Source organism: Salvelinus alpinus, chromosome 3, assembly GCF_045679555.1.
Source record: "Salvelinus alpinus chromosome 3, SLU_Salpinus.1, whole genome shotgun sequence".
In the NCBI taxonomy this organism is placed as follows: Eukaryota; Metazoa; Chordata; class Actinopteri; order Salmoniformes; family Salmonidae; genus Salvelinus; species Salvelinus alpinus.
Genome location: NC_092088.1, coordinates 14,093,024 through 14,114,136, shown reverse-complemented (window position 1 = coordinate 14,114,136; position 21,113 = coordinate 14,093,024).

The following is a 21,113-nucleotide window of genomic DNA, read 5'->3' as shown; positions in this document are numbered from 1 at the left end:
TTCACCAGACTCCCACATCCCACCCTCTTCCACCCCATCACCAGACTCCCACATCCCACCCTCTTCCACCCCTTCAACAGACTCTCCTTGCCAACTTGTCAATACTTAATATCCCCCGAAACACTAATTTAACAAAACATTGTCATATTCACAGACAAAATGCACATTTAACAAAACACTGTCCCCTTGAACATACGGTGTGTGTGTGATTGTGTGTGAGCGTGCTTATGTGTGTGTCTGTACTGTGTGTGTGTGTGTGTGTGCGCGTGTGATTCCATAAATCCTCCAGTCCAGCAGGGGTCAATGTGACCCAGAGAGAGGAGCTGTGTCATAGCTCTTCTGTGACAGGTGAAATAGGTCGGGACAGATGGTCACAGTTAAGGTGGCCCTCTGTACACCTGCCACACATACACACACACACACGCACGCACACACACACACATGCAAGCAAACGGACGCACACACACAAAATTGCATTGTGGGTGTTAAGACACAGCTGCTGTTGCCTCTCCCAATAACAGCCTTTAATCTGTCCCTCAGAGCTCTCTCTCTCTCTCTGTGTGTGTGTGTGTGTGTGTGTGTGTGTGTGTGTGTGTGTGTGTGTGTGTGTGTGTGTGTGTGTGTGTGTGTGTGTGTGTGTGTGTGTGTGTGTGTGTGTGTGTGTGTGTGTGTGTGTGTGTAATCTGTCGCTGAGAGCAGAAGAAGACAGTGGTTGTTGGTTGGTGACGTCAGGACAGAAATAGAGAGGTACAAGTCAGAAAGCAGCATTCATCTCATCTGTGGATATAAATAAACTCTTCTCCTGTCTGGTCGATGTTTGTCTGGTCTAGTCCTGACGGGACGTTGTTGGACTAGAAGCCACAGGTGTCTTAATGCCACAATCCTACGTCTGTAGCCCCACCGGCATACCTGTTCTATGTCTGGGTACCTTACTTAGAAACGTTTATAAATTATAGCTTTGAAACAAGTGACAACAGACCTAACACAGACAAGACAACCTCTGGGAGTGGGTAGGTATTATTACTGGCACTCTACAGTACTGCAGTGTAGGATCCTTGTTAAATCTCACAACCCCTTGACAGAAACATTGATTGGCATTTCTAAGCCTCTGTTGCCAATGGTATAAACTGTCATAAAGTGCCACAAAGTGTCATAAAGTGCCATAAAGTGTCATCCGGGGTGCAGCGTATTGTTTGCCAGCGACAGCGACATTACAGCTGAATCAGTCAGGACTCCACTGTGTGTGTGTTTGTGTGTGTGTTTGTGTGTGTGTGTGTGTGTCAGAGATGGTATATTTGGCATAAACATGGAGACAAGGAACCTTCTCCTTAAGGAGCAATCCATCAGTGCAATTATTGTCAAACAATGACACCTCAGCCCTGCGTGTGTGTGTGTGTGTGTGTGTGTGTGTGTGTGTGTGTGTGTGTGTGTGTGTGTGTGTGTGTGTGTGTGTGTGTGTGTGTGTGTGTGTGTGTGTGTGTGTGTGTGTAACTGTGTGTATGTGCATGCTTGTCTGTGTGTATGTGCATGCTTGTGTGCGTGTATGGACCCAGTAGTTGATTAACTTTCTGTGTAGAGATGGTATTGTCTCTGTAGAGATGGTATTGTCTCTGTGTACCACTAGAGAGGGTATTGTCTGTATAGAGATGGTATTGTCTCTGTGTAACACTAGATATGGTATTGTCTGTATAGAGATGGTATTGTCTCTGTGTACCACTAGAGATGGTATTGTCTGTATAGAGATGGTATTGTCTCTGTGTACCACTAGAGATGGTATTGTCTGTGTAGAGATGGTATTGTCTGTGTGTGTACCACTAGAGATGGTTTTGTCTGTATAGAGATGTTGTTGTCTTTGTTTACCACTAGAGATGGTATTGTCTGTATAGAGATGATTTTGTGTGTATAGAGATGGTATTGTCTGTATAGAGATGTTATTGTCTCTGTGTAACACTAGAGATGGTATTGTCTGTATAGAGATGTTTTTGTCTCTGTGTACCACTAGAGATGGTATTGTCTGTATAGAGATGTTATTGTCTCTGTGTAACACTAGAGATGGTATTGTCTGTATAGAGATGGTATTGTCTCTGTGTACCACTAGAGATGGTATTGTCTGTATAGAGATGGTATTGTCTCTGTGTACCACTAGAGATGGTATTGTCTGTATAGAGATGTTATTGTCTCTGTGTAACATTAGAGATGGTATTGTCTGTATAGATGGTTTTGTCTCTCTGTGTACCACTAGAGATGGTATTGTCTGTATATATGGTTTTGTCTCTCTGTGTACCATTAAGATGCTCTAGTTACTTCAGACAATAATTAGAACAATAATTAGAAATGCTGCTCAATAAAATACCAATGTAATTACATTTTGTTGTTTCTGTTGTGCATGAACTTTTAATGGATTAATTTTCCAAACGGAATAATTAAACAATTCTCAAATTGGAGTTCTCAGATGGGAGTCAGTGATGCGAAATGTACTTCTCATTATTAAATGTACCATCCCGAGCTCTGAACTTCAGTCTCCCTGTGCCAAGAGGAAGACTGCATTTCAGTTTATTGCACACGTTCTATGTCTAGGTGAATATTCACACCTCAGCCAAAGCTGTGTGTATGTGTGTGTGTTTGTTTGTGTGCGTGCACTGTTTACTAACACGACAGGCGGGTGGTAGGGCAGCTGTCTCCCTCCTATGCCTCATTCTGTGCCTGTCACTATCACTACTGGTTTCCGGTAACAGGTTAAGAATTGTGGATGTTACTGAACTTTAACCATGATAAACTGGCTGGGGTTGGGGTTTACATCACTGGGCACAAGCTTAAGTCCAACGTGGTCAACACCACAGCACACACACATAGCCCATATAACCTTGGACCTGTATGTGTGTACTTTCACTAGTGTGTGTGTTTGTAAGTGGGGATGCTACAGCTGGACCCTGATCACCACCCAGCCCAAACTACCAGTATCTAATTCCATGGGCCTCATTTCACCCCATGAAATATTAAAGTAGATCTGGGTGTAATAAGGCTGTGGGAGATTAACAGACATATCCCAGCTAGCATCAGGACGCCTGGAGCAGGACAGAAACAATACGAGTAGTCATTAAAGAGAGATGGAGGGAGGGAAGGAGAGAAAAAGAGGGAAAGCTGGTGGAAGGAGGGAGTGAGAGTGAGAAAAAGAGAGACAGAGCCATAGGGAGAGAGGATGGAGAGAGAGAGAGAGGATGGAGAGAGAGAGGATGGAGAGAGAGAGAGGATAGAGAGAGAGAGGATGGAGAGAGAGAGAGAGGATGGAGAGAGAGAGAGGATAGAGAGAGGATAGAGAGAGAGAGAGGATAGAGAGAGAGAGGATGGAGAGCGAAAGAGGGGAGAGAGAAGAGATGTAATTGTAAGTCACTCTGGATAAGAGGGTCTGCTAAATGGCTAAAATGTAAAATGAGAGAAAGAGATGGAGAGAGAGAGAGAGAGAGAGATGAAGAGCCAGGGTTGTCATTCTCATTTGGCCTGTGCGTGTGTCACAGCCTCGACTCGACACCAACCCAATCACAAGCAAACAGCTAATATCAAACAATGAGTAAAGTTTTCACATTAAAACGTGAATAAACAAGAGAGAATAACCCCAGAGATGTGCAGAGAGACAGCTCTGGAAGTTCAATCATTCAATTTCCCAAAAGACAGACAAGATAAGAAGCAATTGTATTGCTTTGTTGAGGTTCTCACCCTGATTATTAAACACACACGCGCACGCACGCACACACGCACACACACACACACACACACACACACACACACACACACACACACACACACACACACACACACACACACACCCCCCCCCCCCCCAGAAGTGCAGGTACATGTGCTGTGAGCTCCATCTAGCGGTAGACAGTGAGAGAGTTTTCCTTGGTCAAGACCGCCTTAATTTTAAAGATACGTTGTGCTTGTCCTCTGGGAGAATGCCCTCAGAATGGTCATCACGCAATATTGCAATACATTTGATGAGTTAGTTACAGCTAACTCTTGCTTTTGTATATAATCTATGTTTTAATATTTACTGCTTTTACAGGATATATAAACTTGATTGATTTTGTGCATGCCATCATTAGAATGATTAAAGTGGTATATAGGCCTTTGAATGAAGATATACAGTGGGGAGAACAAGTATTTGATACACTGCCGATTTTGCAGGTTTTCCTACTTACAAAGCATGTAGAGGTCTGTAATTTTTATCATAGGTACACTTCAACTATGAGAGACGGAATCTGAAACAAAAATCCAGAAAATCACATTGTATGATTTTTAAGTAATTAATTTGCATTTTATTGCATGACATAAGTATTTGATACATCAGAAAAGCAGAACTTAATATTTGGTACAGAAACCTTTGTTTGCAATTACAGAGATCATACGTTTCCTGTAGTTCTTGACTAGGTTTGCACACACTGCAGCAGGGATTTTGGCCCACTCCTCCCTACAGATCTTCTCCAGATCCTTCAGGTTTCGGGGCTGTCGCTGGGCAATACGGACTTTCAGCTCCCTCCAAAGATTTTCTATTGGGTTCAGGTCTGGAGACTGGCTAGGCCACTCCAGGACCTTGAGATGCTTCTTACGGAGCCACTCCTTGGTTGCCATGGCTGTGTGCTTCGTGTCGTTGTCATGCTGGAAGACCCAGCCACGACCCATCTTCAATGCTCTTACTGAGGGAAGGAGGTTGTTGGCCAAGATCTCGCGATACATGGCCCCATCCATCCTCCCCTCAATACGGTGCAGTCGTCCTGTCCCCTTTGCAGAAAAGCATCCCCAAAGAATGATGTTTCCACCTCCATGCTTCACGGTTGGGATGGTGTTCTTGGGGTTGTACTCATACTTCTTCTTCCTCCAAACACGGCGAGTGGAGTTAGACCAAAAAGCTCAATTTTTGTCTCATCAGACCACATGACCTTCTCCCATTCCTCCTCTGGATCATCCAGATGGTCATTGGCAAACTTCAGACAGGCCTGGACATGCACTGGCTTAAGCAGGGGGACCTTGCGTGCGCTGCAGGATTTTAATCCATGACGGCGTAGTGTGTTACTAATGGTTTTCTTTGAGACTGTGGTCCCAGCTCTCTTCAGGTCATTGACCAGGTCCTGCCGTGTAGTTCTGGGCTGATGCCTCACCTTCCTCATGATCATTGATGCCCCACGAGGTGAAATCTTGCATGGAGCCCCAGACCGAGGGTGATTGACCGTCATCTTAAACTTCTTCCATTTTCTAATAATTGCGCCAACAGTTGTTTCCTTCTCACCAAGCTGTTTGCCTATTGTCCTGTAGCCCATCCCAGCCTTGTGCAGGTCTACAATTTTATCCCTGATGTCCTTACACAGCTCTCTGGTCTTGGCCATTGTGGAGAGGTTGGAATCTGTTTGATTGAGTGTGTGGACAGGTGTCTTTTATACAGGTAACGAGTTCAAACAGGTGCAGTTAATACAGGTAATGAGTGGAGAACAGGAGGGCTTCTTAAAGAAAAACTAACAGGTCTGTGAGAGCCGGAATTCTTACTGGTTGGTAGGTGATCAAATACTTATGTCATGCAATAAAATGCAAATTAATTATTTAAAAATCATACAATGTGATTTTCTAGATTTTTGTTTTAGATTCCGTCTCTCACAGTTGAAGTGTACCTATGATAAAAATTACAGACCTCTACATGCTTTGTAAGTAGGAAAACCTGCAAAATCGGCAGTGTATCAAATACTTGTTCTCCCCACTGTATGTACCACTATAGGAAAAATAAAAAGCACTGCTGCTCATGTTCCCAGGTGATTTTATTAGGACAACGTTTTGACCCTTAGGTCTTCATCAGGCGTCCATTTTAAAACTTTGAGATCGGTGTCCATTCCACGGGACAGTTAAGCTAACGTAGGCTAATGCGATTAGCATGAGGTTGTAAATAACAAGAACATTTCCCAGGACACATCTGATATTGGCAGAAAGCTTAAATTCTTGTTAATTTAACTGCACTTTCCAATTTATAGTAGCTATTACAGTGAAAGAATACCATGCTATTGTTTGAGGAGAGTGCACAATTTTGAACAAGAAAAGTTATTAATAAACAAATAAGGCACATTTGGGCAGTCTTGATACAATTTTTTTTACAGAAATGCAATGGTTCATTGGATCAGTCTAAACTTTGCACATACACTGATGCCATCTAGTGGCCAAAATCTAAATTGCACCCGGGCTGGAAAAATACATTATGGCCTTTCTCTTGAATTTAAACAATAATGGTACAAAAATATACAAACGAACGGTTGTTTTTTCTTTGTATTATCTTTTACCAGATTTACTGTGTTTTTTAGGGCAAAAATTGAAAAAAGGGGGCTATCCCTAAGAAGTTTTAATCGAGGTCACAAAACCCTGTGTGAAGGTGATGAAGAACAAACATATAGAGAAGCCTTAGTGTGTCAGATGAGGCTTTGCTGTAGGACAGAGTGCTGTCCCGCCAGTCCAGATACACCCGTACTTATTTCGATGAGTATTTACCAGGAATTACAATATTAATCACATTTTCCAGATCAATATACTAAATTGGAAGATGTGTGTGTATTACACACCAAGACATGTTTTAAAGTATTGGACAGAACACATGTTGTTTTGACACAGAACACATGTTATTTTGACACAGAACACATGTTATTTTGACACAGAACACATGTTATTTTGACACAGCCAGTTGGGTCACTTACAATGCCTTCGGAAAGTATCCATTCCTTGACTCATTGACTTTTCCACATTTTCTTACGTTAAAGCCTCATCAATCTACACACCATACCCCATAATGACAAAGCAAAAACAGGTTTGCACATTTGCACATTTATATATTGAAAAAAAAAACTGAAATATCACTTTACATTAGTATTTAGACCCTTTACTCAGTATTTTGTTGAAGCACCTCTAGCAACGATTACAGCCTCGAGTCTTCTTGGGTATGACGCTACAAGCTTGGCACACCTGTATTTGCAGAGTTTCTCCCATTCTTCTCTGCAGATCCTCTCAAGCTCTGTCAGGTTGGATGGAGAGCATAGCTGCACAGATATTTTCAGGTCTCCCCAGAAATGTTCGATTGGGTTCAAGTCTGGGCTCTGGGTGGGCCACTAAAGGACATTCAGAGACTTGTCCCAAAGCCACTCATTCTTTGTCTTGGCTGTGTGCTTAGGGTCGTTGTCCTGTTGGAAGGTGAACCTTCACCCCAGTCTGAGGTCCTGAGCGCTCTGAAACAGGTTTTCATCAAGGATCTCTGTACTTTTTTCCGTTCATCTGTCACTCTATCTTGACTAGTCTCCCAGTCCCTGCCGCTGAAAAACATTCCCATAGCTTGATTCTGCCACCCCCATGCATCACTGTAGGGATGGTGCCAGGTTTCCTCCAGACGTGAAGTTTGGCATTCTGGCCAAAGAGTTCAATCTTTGTTTCATCAGACCAGAGAATCTTGTTTCTCATAGTCGGAGAGTCATTTAGGTGCCTTTTGGCAAACTCCAAGCGGGCTGTCATGTGCCTTTTACTGAGGAGTGGCTTCCATCTGGCCACTCTACCATAAAGGACTGTTTGGTGGAGTGCTGCAGAGATGGTTGTCCTTCTGGAAGGTTCTCCCATCTCCATAGAGGAACTCTGCGGCTCTGTCAGAGTGACCATCGGGTTCTTGGTCACATCCCTGACAGAGGCCCTTCTCCCCCGATTGCTGAGTTTGGCCGGGCGGCCAGCTCTAGGAAGAGTCTTGGTGGTTCCAAGGCTTCTTCCATTTCAGAATGAGTGAGGCCACTGTGTTCTTGGGGACCTTTAATGCTGCAGAAACGTTTTGGTAACCTTCCCCAGATCTGTGCCTCGACACAATCCTGTCTCGGCGCTCTATGGACAATTCCTTCGACCTCATGGCTTGGTTTTTGCTCTGACATGCTCTGTCAACTGTGGGATCTTATATAGACAGGTGTGTGCCTTTCCAAATCATGTCCAATCAATTGAATTTACCACAAGTGGACTCCAATTAAGTTGTAGAAACATCTCAAGGATGATCAATGGAAACAGGATGCACCTGAGCTCAATTTCGAGTCTCATAGCAAAGGGTCTGAATAACGTATTTCTGTTTTTTTATTTTTAATACGCTTGCAAAACAATCTCAAACCTGTTTTCACTTTGTCATTATGGGGTATTGTGTGTAGATTGATGAGGGCATTTTTTTATTTAATCATTTTTAGAACAAGGTTGCAACTTAACAAAATGTGGAAAAGGTCAAGGGGTCTGAATACTTTCCAAATGCACTGTATTTAAATTAGGTAAGAGAATATCATATTACCATTGGTGTATTAAAATGAAAGTTAGGGTGATGTCACACTATGCCCTTAAAAACCCAATAATGCTGTGGGTCCATCAGACCAAAAACAAGAACACCACACAAGGTTTAATAATCTCTCCTCCTGAATCCAAGTGTTTGATATGGGGGAGGGGAACCAGTAACTTTATGATCAAACTTGATCAATGTAGAATCAACAGTCATTTTTCATACTTTGATATGGTTTATCAAATATCATCACATTTCATGAAAAACATGATTTTGACTGTTCAGGACCTGTTGAGTAAAGACACTTTTGTAACTTTTATGAGTCAAGAGTATGAGTTCCTCCAGCGCCCTTGTATATCCCAATGTTGGGAGAGTTACAACTTTGCTATAGTATATAAATAACAATGTTATTAAATTAACATTCAAATGAGTAATGTGCAACTATATTGAAGAAAAAATGACATATGAAGTGTACAAACTTAACAAGATGAACAGGAATGAGAGATATGGGGAAGTAGAGAAAGGGCCTCATTGCCAAAATCTGGAAGTATCCATTTAACAAAAAAGCTACAGTGAGGGAAAAAAGTATTTGATCCCCTGCTGATTTTGTACGTTTGCCCACTGACAAAGAAATGATCAGTCTATAATTTTAATGGTAGGTTTATTTGAACAGTGAGAGACAGAATAACAACAAAAATATCCAGAAAAACGCATGTCAAAAATGTTATAAATTTATTTGCATTTTAATGAGGGAAATAAGTATTTGACCCCCTCTCAATCAGAAAGATTTCTGGCTCCCAGGTGTCTTTCATACAGGTAACGAGCTGAGATTAGGAGCACACTCTTAAAGGGAGTGCTCCTAATCTCAGTTTCTTACCTGTATAAAAGACACCTGTCCACAGAAGCAATCAATCAATCAGATTCCAAACTCTCCACCATGGCCAAGACCAAAGAGCTCTCCAAGGATGTCAGGGACAAGATTGTAGATCTACACAAGGCTGGAATGGGCTACAAGACCATTGCCAAGCAGCTTGGTGAGAAGGTGACAACAGTTGGTGCGATTATTCGCAAATGGAAGAAAAAAAAACAACTGTCAAACTCCCTTGGCCTAGGGCTCCATGCAAGATCTCAACTCGTGGAGTTGCAATGATCATGAGAATGGTGAGGAATCTGCCCAGAACTAAACAGGAGGATCTTGTCAATGATCTCAAGGCAGCTGGGACCATAGTCACCAAGAAAACAATTGGTAACACACTACGCCGTGAAGGACTGAAATCCTGCAGCGCCCGCAAGGTCCCCCTGCTCAAGAAAGCTCATATACATACCCGTCTGAAGTTTGCCAATGAACATCTGAATGATTCAGAGGACAACTGGGTGAACGTGTTGTGGTCAGACGAGACCAAAGTGGAGTTCTTTGGCATCAACTCAACTTGCCGTATTTGGAGGAGGAGGAATGCTGCCTATGACCCCAAGAAACCATCCCCACCGTCAAACATGGAGGTGGAAACATTATGCTTTGGGGGTGTTTTTCTGCTAAGGGGACAGGACAACTTCACCGCATCAAAGGGACGATGGACGGGGCCATGTACCGTCAAATCTTGGGTGAAAACCTCCTTCCCTCAGCCAGGGCATTGAAAATGGGTCGTGGATGGGTATTCCAGCATGACAATGACCCAAAACACACGGCCAAGGCAACAAAGGAGTGGCTCAAGAAAAAGCACATTAAGGTCCTGGAGTGGCCTAGCCAGTCTCCAGACCTTAATCCCATAGAAAATCTGTGGAGGGAGCTGAAGGTTCGAGTTGCCAAACGTCAGCCTCGAAATCTTAATGACTTGAAGAAGATCTGCAAAGAGGATTGGGACAAAATCCCTCCTGAGATGTGTGCAAACCTGGTGGCCAACTACAAGAAACATCTGACCTCTGTGATTGCCAACAAGGGTTTTGCCACCAAGTACTAAGTCATGTTTTGCAGAGGGGTCAAATACTTATTTCCCTCATTAAAATGCAAATCAATTTATAACATTTTTGACATGCGTTTTTCTGGATTTTTTTGTTGATATTCTGTCTCTCACTGTTCAAATAAACATACCATTAAAATTACAGACTGATCATTTCATTGTCAGTGGGCAAACGAACAAAATCAGCAGGGGATCAAATACTTTTTTCCCTCACTGTAAATGTGCACCCAGGGGTAAGCCGAGGACCGAGTTTGGGAAACCCTGGTCTGGTGATGGTGGTCAACTTCCTGGTCAAGCTGGTGACCAGCTCATATGGTCTATGCTGGCTCGGCATGGTCTAGCTCAGGCCTGGGCAAAGACCGGACCGGGGGCCGTATGCGGCCCACGACCTGATTCAATATGGCCTGTGGAATCATGATCAGATCACATAAAGAATTTGCGACAGTAAAGTTTTGAAAAATGTATTTGTTATTCAAATTAAAAGCCCAAAGAATACTCGCCTTTGTGTAATTATTTAATTCCCACCGCTTGTGGGACATTTATTTTGAAGTCACGTATAAATAACAACTGCATGAGGACAGACAGTGACTGACAGGCTGACACACGTCATAGTTACAAATAGTAGCTAGTTAGAAATTGCGCAAAAATTCATTTTTCAAAGATGTCAAAGAAATGGAAAGCAGACAATGAATGTAGGGTGTTCCAGCAAGAGCGGACATCTAAATATTTCTTTATTGAGGTATCAGTGAAAGCTGTGTGCTTAGTGTGCAAATAGAGAATCGCTGTCTTGAAAGACTACGACTTGTCCCCACACTTCCAGATGAAGCATGCAGAGAAATATAGGAATATGTCTTCTGAGCAGAGAAATATAGGAATATGTCTTCTGAGCAGAGAAATATAGGAATATGTCTTCTGAGCAGAGGGCAAGTGCATCGAAATAGTTGCTTTCTCAGTTGCAAAAGCAGCAAGGACTTTTCACGAAACTGCATTCAACAAACGACGGAATTGCGAGAGCTAGCTATGTACTGTCCTACAAAATTGCTAAACATAGAAAACCATTCGCTGAGGGCCAATTCATTAAATAATGTTTAATTGACTCTGCAGCAATACTTTGCCCCGACAAGAAAGAGCTGTTTGAAAATGTTTCCCTGTCAAGATGAACAGTGACGCGGCGTGTTGAGGACATCACAGAGAATATGGAACAACAGTTGAAAGAAAAGGTAAAGAATTGAATCTATTTCTCCTTGGCCCTGGATGAGAGCAGTGATGCACATGACACGGCGCTGTTGTTGATATTCTTACGAGGCATAACCCCAGACGTTGAAATTACAGAGGAGCTTCAGTGCAGTCAATGAAGAGCACAACCACAGGGAAATACTTATTGTAGGAGGTTAATAAGTGTGTGGCAAAGCTGGGACTGAGTTTTGAAAAGTTATCCAGTGGGACCACAGATGGGCGCCCAAACTTGACAGGAAAAAACGTTGGCCTTTTGAAAAGGATATAAGATCAAGTAGCTGAGCTGAACCCAGATCAGAAAATGATTTTCCTGCATTGCATTATTCATCAGGAGTGGCTCTGTAAATGTGTTCTGAAAATGAGCCATGTTGTGGATACAGTCACTAAAGTGGTAAACTTCATAAGAGCAAAATCTTTAAACCACAGGCAGTTTGTCTCACTGTTGGAAGAGACAGAGTCGGGTCAAGCAGATCTCACCTACCACACAAACATGCGATGGCTGTTTGGGCAAGGTGCTTAAAAGGGGGACCTGAAGTCGGATATTGCTGAGTTTTTGCCTTAGTTTTGGCCCTCATGAATGAACTGAATTCCAAACTACAAGGGAAGGGCATTTTTGCACATCAGATGTACAGTCTTGTCAAAGCCTTCAAGGGAAAATTACTCCCCCTGACCTGCCAAGTAGAAGCCAACAATTTAACACACCTTCTGACACTACTAGTCTGTTCGATATCAGGTGACCAGTGGGAGAAGTATACAACGCTGCTGCATGCTTTGAACTGTGAGTTTTCTCGTTTTGAGGATTTCAAAGTGTTGGAAAACGACATGCTGTTGGTTTCCTCTCCTTTCACCTTCAATATGGATAACACTCCCACTGACCTGCAACTTGAGCTTATCGATCTTCAGTCTGATGCAGTGATTGGAGAACTATTCAAAACAATGTCACTGACAAGGTTCTATGCAACTCTTGATGAACAAAACTTTCCAAAGATAAGGAGTCATGTGAAACAGTCATGTGAACAGTAATTTTCAGTGATGAAATATAACAAGTCAAGTCACAGATCATCTCTTACTGACTCTCACCTCTCAGCAATCCTGCGCATAGCGACGTCAGAAACTATACCTGACTTCACTGCTCTAGTAAATGCACATCAGAGACTTCACTCCTCACACTGATTGAGTAGTTTAAATGTAATGTTGAGCTCTCCCTTTCTTGTGTTTTTGTGCATACCCGTTAACAAGAGTTCTGTCCGTGATGCTGAATGCACAGTGTACTTTTCCCTCTGTGTAGTTCATTGCATGTTTGATAATGAAAATACCTACCAAAAAGAGAACATGGATGTGGTTTATTTCTGTGCATGTTAAAACAGTCAAATAATTAGCATATCTGGATGTGATTTACGGTAGATATATCTGTCAACACAGTCATACACATGATGTATAATCCTGTAATATGATTCTGGCTCGCGATGGCAAAAATATATTCTAATGTGGCCCTCCATGGAAAATAACTGCCCAGGCCTGGTCTAGCTGGTCAAGCTGGTCATTATCATATTTCCCAGCATGCTCTATTGCGATGAGATTTTTTAGAATTGTTTGTTTCAATATCTCTGTTTTTGCATGTACTGTACTGTACAGTCACCTCTAAAATTGACACCCTTGATAAAAATTTGCAAAAAGACTGTATATACAGTGGGGAGAACAAGTATTTGATACACTGCCGATTTTGCAGGTTTTCCTACTTACAAAGCATGTAGAGGTCTGTAATTTTTATCATAGGTACACTTCAACTATGAGAGACGGAATCTAAAACAAAAATCCCGAAAATCACATTGTATGATTTTTAAGTAATTAATTTGCATTTTATTGCATGACATAAGTATTTGATACATCAGAAAAGCAGAACTTAATATTTGGTACAGAAACCTTTGTTTGCAATTACAGAGATCATACGTTTCCTGTAGTTCTTGACTAGGTTTGCACACACTGCAGCAGGGATTTTGGCCCACTCCTCCCTACAGATCTTCTCCAGATCCTTCAGGTTTCGGGGCTGTCGCTGGGCAATACGGACGTTCAGCTCCCTCCAAAGATTTTCTATTGGGTTCAGGTCTGGAGACTGGCTAGGCCACTCCAGGACCTTGAGATGCTTCTTACGGAGCCACTCCTTAGTTGCCATGGCTGTGTGCTTCGTGTCGTTGTCATGCTGGAAGACCCAGCCACGACCCATCTTCAATGCTCTTACTGAGGGAAGGAGGTTGTTGGCCAAGATCTCGCGATACATGGCCCCATCCATCCTCCCCTCAATACGGTGCAGTCGTCCTGTCCCCTTTGCAGAAAAGCATCCCCAAAGAATGATGTTTCCACCTTCATGCTTCACGGTTGGGATGGTGTTCTTGGGGTTGTACTCATACTTCTTCTTCCTCCAAACACGGTGAGTGGAGTTAGACCAAAAAGCTCTATTTTTGTCTCATCAGACCACATGACCTTCTCCCATTCCTCCTCTGGATCATCCAGATGGTCATTGGCAAACTTCAGACAGGCCTGGACATGCACTGGCTTAAGCAGGGGGACCTTGCGTGCGCTGCAGGATTTTAATCCATGACGGCGTAGTGTGTTACTAATGGTTTTCTTTGAGACTGTGGTCCCAGCTCTCTTCAGGTCATTGACCAGGTCCTGCCGTGTAGTTCTGGGCTGATCCCTCACCTTCCTCATGATCATTGATGCCCCACGAGGTGAAATCTTGCATGGAGCCCCAGACCGAGGGTGATTGACCGTCATCTTGAACTTCTTCCATTTTCTAATAATTGCGCCAACAGTTGTTTCCTTCTCACCAAGCTGCTTGCCTATTGTCCTGTAGCCCATCCCAGCCTTGTGCAGGTCTACAATTTTATCCCTGATGTCCTTACACAGCTCTCTGGTCTTGGCCATTGTGGAGAGGTTGGAATCTGTTTGATTGAGTGTGTGGACAGGTGTCTTTTATACAGGTAACGAGTTCAAACAGGTGCAGTTAATACAGGTAATGAGTGGAGAACAGGAGGGCTTCTTAAAGAAAAACTAACAGGTCTGTGAGAGCCGGAATTCTTACTGGTTGGTAGGTGATCAAATACTTATGTCATGCAATAAAATGCAAATTAATTATTTAAAAATCATACAATGTGATTTTCTGGATTTTTGTTTTAGATTCCGTCTCTCACAGTTGAAGTGTACCTATGATAAAAATTACAGACCTCTACATGCTTTGTAAGTAGGAAAACCTGCAAAATCGGCAGTGTATCAAATACTTGTTCTCCCCACTGTATATATAAAAAAATGTATGCATTATTTTACACAAATACAATTGTTCAGAGAAATGTATTTTGTTTAACACATTTTTTTTAATCTAAAAATGATAGGTGTCAAAATTATTGGCACCTCTAAAGAGTCTTATATATTAAATCAAACAAAATTAAGTCTGCATTAACATTCTACTTTTTTTACGGTCATCTCAGTATGAGGAACTGTATTGAGGCCTTCCATTGCTTCCTGTTTCACTGGGGTATGAAAATATGGTAACGCACATGTAAAACCCTTTTTTACATTTGGACAAAAGTCCATCCCCCACCCTCTCTCCTCCATGACCCGCAAACCGATAAGCTGTCGAGGTGATGTCAATTCGTTAGTAGGAGAACAGAAGAGTGTCCACCTCGCCATCTTTCACTGAGTTTTAAAATCTGCCACAGCCACTTTGAATCAGCTTTTGTTTTGTCGGAGGACAAAAGCATTCACATGTTTAAAAACAATATTCGACTTATCGTTTTATCTTTTTAAAAGTATTGCACAACTGACTTAAACAGTTTTTTATCACTTTACACATTTATTTTGGGATCCACCCCTGTAAATGTAATTTGCCTGATGACGCACTAGTCGAGAAGGAGAATCATTTCAAACAAGTGCATTTTCGTCCATGTTCACCCTCCTCGATTACCTTTTACCTTTTTCAAAAGGAGGTGAGAAAGGACGGAGAGAGGACTCAGGAGGCCTTTGTCATCCATCCACACGGGAAAAGGCAAAGAACTCACAAATGAAAAGAGTCAAATGGTTGTTGACTTTCATAAATCAGGCAATGGGTACAAAAAAATACTGAAAATCCAAACACCACTTACAACTATTTGGGTGTCAATTTAAGTTCAAAACCACTGTAACAGTGGTAAACTTGCCTGGTAGAGGAACCAAGTGTATATTGTCCAAACGCACAGTGAGGAAGATGGTTCGGGAGGTAAAGAAAAATCCAAGGGCCACAATTAGAAAATTACAGAACTTAGTCACATTTTGGGGTCACCAAGTCTCTCACCAAGTCTCTAAATCTACAATAACACACCACCTCCATGCCAATAGGCTTGAAGGGCTGCCAGAAAAAAAGCCTTTACTGAGAGAAACCAACAAATGGAAAAGCCTGGAGTTTACTAAATGGCTTTGGCACTTGGATTGGAAATGGTTGCTATGGTCAGATAGAGCTCTTTGGCCACACACACCAGTGAAAAGAACCTCATATTTATTGTAAAATATTGTGGGGGATTTTTTATGCTATGGGGCTGTTTTACTTCCACTGCTCTTGGGGCCCTTGTTAAAGTCAACGGCATCATGAACTCTACCAAATACCAGTACATTTTACCCCAAAGTCTGTCTGCCTCTGCGAGGAGGCTGAAACTTGGCTGCAAGTCGATCTTCCATCAAGACAATAAACCCATGCACACATCAAAATCCACAAAGAAATGGTTAATTGGCCACAAAATCAACATTTTGCAATGGCCATCTCAGTCTCTGGTCTTGAACCCCATTGAAAACCTGTGGTAAGAATTGAAGAGGCAAGTCCATTAGCAAAGACCGAAGAACGAAGGATATCAAGAATCTGGAAATATTATGTATAGAGGAATGGTCTAAGACCCCTCCCAATTTGTTCTAATGTCTCATAAAACTTTAGAGAAAAAGGCTAAGAGCCGTTATCCTCATAAGGGAAGGGTGCACAAAGTATTGAAATAATAATTGACATATTTTGCTATTATTGTTTTTTTCGCTGAGCAATTGTATTAGTATACAACACAGCTCAGTATTTGCATAATTGACCAGCTAGACCATGCTGGTCAACCAGCATAACTAGCTAGACCATGCTTGACCAGCATCAGACCAGCACTGGCCAGCATGGACCAGCACGGACCAGTATGGACCAAGAAAGACCAACATGGACCAGCTTGAATGTTTTTGTACTCAAGTTTTCACTATAGTAAAGACTTACATGGCCTTAATTCACTTCTGGTCAGGTGGTTCCACAGCACTCCCATCAGCTTCCAGTTGTGACGATTTTCTAGTTCTTGGTTTAGGTGTAGGTTGTCTTAGTTTCTCAGGACATGCAGCACCTTGCTCAGTTTGATCTGTCATGAGCGAGGTGGGAGAAAATAGATGGATTGGGGCAAAGAGAGAAAATTTGAGCGGTGAATGCAAGAGGAAGTAACAGATAAATATTAGTATAATATTTTGTCAGGTAAATGATGAGACAATTCCTACAGGAAATGTTAAAGACATGTAGCATATGCATTTAATGTTATCTTCTTAGGGATCAAATCCCGTTAACGGGATCGATTTGACAACATCCGGTGAAATGGCAGAGCGCCAAATTCAAATTAAATTATTAGAAATATTTAACTTCCATACAATCACAAGTGCAAAACTCTAAATTAAGGCTTTACTTCTTGTTAATCCAGCCACCGTGTCAGATTTCAAAAAGGCTTTACGGCGAAAGCAAACCATGCTATTATCTGAGGACAGTTTGATTCAGAAAATCACTGGTTCCAACTCGCCCGACATGACTACACATTATCTAATAAGTTACCTGTAAACTTTGTCCAAACATTTCAAAACAACTTTCCTAATGCAACTTTAGGTATTTTTTAACGCAAATAATCGATAAAATTTAAGACGGGATAAACTGCGTTCAATAGCGGATAAAATGAAAGTTGAGCGAGCTTCAGGTCGTCCGCCCGAACCACAACAGTACACTTGGCTATCCACCCAGATAGGAAATGGCTACTTCTTCATTACTCAAAGGAAAAACATCAACCAATTTCTAAAGACTGTTGACATCTAGTGGAAGCAATAGGAACTGCAACCAAGTGCCTTAGAAATCTAGGTCCACATAGAAAATCCATTGAAAACACTACAAAACATTTGGAACAACTGCTCTTTCCATGACATAGACCGACCAGGTGAAAGCTATGATCCCTTATTGACTTCACCTGTTAAATCCACTTCAATCAGTGTAGATGAAGGGTTGAAGAAAGATTTTAAAGCCTTGAGACAATTGAGACATGGGCAACACAAAATATTTACGTGCCTTTGAACGGGTATGGTAGTAGGTGCCAGGCCTGCGTGTGTCAAGAACTGCCCCGCTGCTGGGGTTTTCACACTCAACAGTTGCTCTTGTGTATTATGAATTAATGGTCCACCACCCAAAGGACATCTTTGTCAACTTGACACAACCATGGGAAGCTTTGGGACTCAACATAGGCCAGCATCTCTGTGGAATGCTTTTTAAAATGGTGTTTCTAATGTTTTGTACACTCAGTGTATATTTCCACACTATGATGTTGGAATGATACTGTGAAATTGTGAAAATTATGATAATCCTTTTTTAGTGTAAGAGTTGTTTGAACAGACCGCCTGACATTTCAGTCTGTTTTGGTGGGATGGAGTTTTGGCCTTCCACGGTGACATCACCAGGCGGTAAATTAGTTAATAGACCAATAAGAAAGAGTTCCAGAACTCTCTGCCAATAACAGATCGTTTTCTGATTTCCCATCCACACTCAGACCACTCTCATTCAGTGAATAGAGTTATGAGTGTCACTACTGTGGTTAAACCACCAGAGGACAATCTTGTTCCACCTAGAAAATATGACTGAAATTAAATAAAACTGAGAGAGAAAGAGAGAGGTCATAGAAAAACAATATGCATCGGAATTTTAGAGACATGATAAATATTGTCTAGGCAGGGGAATTTATGAATCAAGGTAAGGAAAGCCCTAATCCTTCAAGGGATTTAGAAAATGCCACAGTTTAAGCATACATCTGTTTTTTATATAGCCTTATTAAAGGCTGTGTACAGGCATAATTCTGTAGAGAATGTAAAAAAAATGGGCTTGGTTCATCACTGATTCAGATGCATGTGGCTATGATTTGTTTCCTATCATACCGTATCCCATTGGCTAAAGAAGAGGGTGTGGAGAAACTGAGTGGAACATAGAGGGTGGGCAGAGCCCCCCCCCGAGGCATTTTTATTAACGTTCCAATCAGCATCAGTCCAGATTGCTTGATCTGCAGAAACAAATTGGGAATAACCTTGAAATAGGAATTGAAAACCCTCCCTGAGAGCTCACTCATACACAGACAAAATAACCTGTTGACACCTTAATTAAATTACTTTCTACTGGGCCTGTCATGGTGTTACTAGTGGTGTCATACACCTATGTAGTACGTACAGCATGTAAACAAGCACGTGAGCAGACTATTTGTGAGATATTAATGAAAAGTCACTATAACTTAAAAGGTTTATGTGGTACTGACTAAAAACTTAATTAGAAGTCAAAGCTAATTTAAAAAAAAAAGTTATGATGACACTTTTTACACCGGTAGTTCAATCATTATATGTTTGCACCCATTACATAAAGTGTTGTTCCAGTTTAAATGGTTTAGATAGATTCCTCTGTTTCTTCTTAACCCTGACAGTCATTATGAATGCAGGTTGTGGGTGGATAAAGATGTAAATTGTTGGAAAGCCTAAAGCTGGCTAGATTTCAACAGGAATACCACCACTTTGCAAGCCAACACAATGTGATTTACAGTAGGGTTGCAAAAGTCTGGTACTTTTCACAGATTTTCCAGAAATCCTTAATGGAAGATCACTGGAATTTTTAGGTGGAAAGTTTGTGGAATTTTGCAACCCTACTTGCAAGCCTGATGTGGCATGTGTACTATGAGTTTCAGGCAGTTGTATAAGGCCTTAAGATATATGTAAAGGTTCAATTATAATGATAACATTCCCCTAGGATGACAAAGGTCACAGGTCTAAATATGAACAAATCCAACAACCATGTCTCTGTCACTGACAAATACAGTCATGGGTGGTAACTCTACAAATCAATAAAAAAGGCAAGGCACACTGGGAAATTATTGGAGGCCTGGCGCGTTAAATGTAAGTATACCGTACCAAAAAATACCTGCATTTGTATTGCTCATATGTGACCCGATTCAGGAAACTAGACGTATGTCGCAAGTCAAGACTTCACAGGAGAGCCGTTTGAACATACATTTTTATTTTATTTTATTTTAAAAATTATAGCTAATGTAAGCTAGCTGGGTCACTAGCTGATGTTATGTGTATGATCTTATTCTTCGTTTATCAGACATATTTGCTTGACTAGTTATAGCCATTGAACCTGGTTGGCTAGCTACCTGTAGATTCATGCAGGGTAGTAGGGTCATGAGTTGTGATTATGGTCCATTGTTTAGCTAGCTAGCTATCTACATGTCATAACAAAACACTCCATGCAAGTATAATTTTCAATAGAATGTCACTGCAACTGTTGATAGACGTACTAGCTGGTAAATTCGCTCTGGCTATCTACTCCGATTTCCGACCACAGGTAAGATAGTCTAGCTAGCTACATTTTCAGATATTACATGTTTCTAATTTTGACGTAAAGTATTTTCATTTCAAGTTAAAGTGTACTGTGAGCTAGCTAACGTTAGCTGGCTGGCTCGCTAACTAATGTTACGTCATGCGTTGGGATTCATTGTTTACCTATCTAGCTATATTTATCATTATGTGTCTGGAAGTAGCTAGCCAATGTTAGCCAGTTAGCTTGGGTGCTTGACTGTCGTTGTGAGGTCAGAGCTTTCGAATCATCCCTGCTTATTGGCCAGAGCATCTAGTATGTGCTCTAAACGCGAAACACTCAGAATTTCACGAACAGACAATCTGACAGCACAGTTGCAGTCACCAACGCTCTGGATAACATAACAGCCTAACCAGCTCTGATAGGGCGAGTAATGTTCAGTGAGCTATTCTCTCTCTCTTAGATGTCTGGAAGCAGCTGCCAAATTAGTACAGAACACACTGATCAACCCATAAAGAGATGGGTGGGGCTAAGGCTTAAGAGGGTGTGAACAATGCTGAATGGGTGTAGACAAAGAAGGGCTCTCCAATGGTAGTACCAAAACGTTGAAAGACGGTTTTCTCAAAAGTGAGTTTACAAGTTGATCAACTTTCAAAGCATTATTACTTTCCCATTGTTTCCTCAAATGCAGTGTATGATATACCATTTTGTAGCTCTGAGTCTCTACTTTTATCCAATGTAACAAGCAGACATTCAAATTTTGTTACATAAGACCGAATCCAGGCGGTGAGTCACACATGTCCTGCTCACTTCAGCTATTTAATTTTCTTAAGTACTCCTTTTTAGGTAATCGGTTTCCTCAAAATGTTTGAGTAGCCAGAACTTATCAGGTTTTAAAGTGTAATGTAGAGGTATCTACAGACTACATACGTCCATAGCTACTGACTATACTACCCCCCCCCAC